We start from the raw sequence: 212 nt of genomic DNA, 5'->3' as shown, positions 1-212 counted from the left end.
CTCAGTGGTCATCTCGGTCGTGAGAAGACGTACAACTCTGTGAGTCACCACTATTGGTAGACCAAGCTGTACAAATGAACGAGCACCTATGTGCGCCGTGTGAGACGTGTCCAACGGGTGAAACCCTCTCCAAATGCGGCTGCGCCGCTGGCCAGCTTTCCGGTACCCATTGGGTGCTGGCAGTCCATGCGTTTGGACTTTGTGTTTGGCCG

The sequence above is a fragment of the Plasmopara halstedii genome (assembly GCF_900000015.1).
Source record: "Plasmopara halstedii genome assembly, contig: Scaffold_2904, whole genome shotgun sequence".
NCBI lineage: Eukaryota > Oomycota > Peronosporomycetes > Peronosporales > Peronosporaceae > Plasmopara > Plasmopara halstedii.
The sequence above is the reverse complement of the archived record's forward strand: the minus strand, read 5'-3'. Positions refer to the sequence as shown.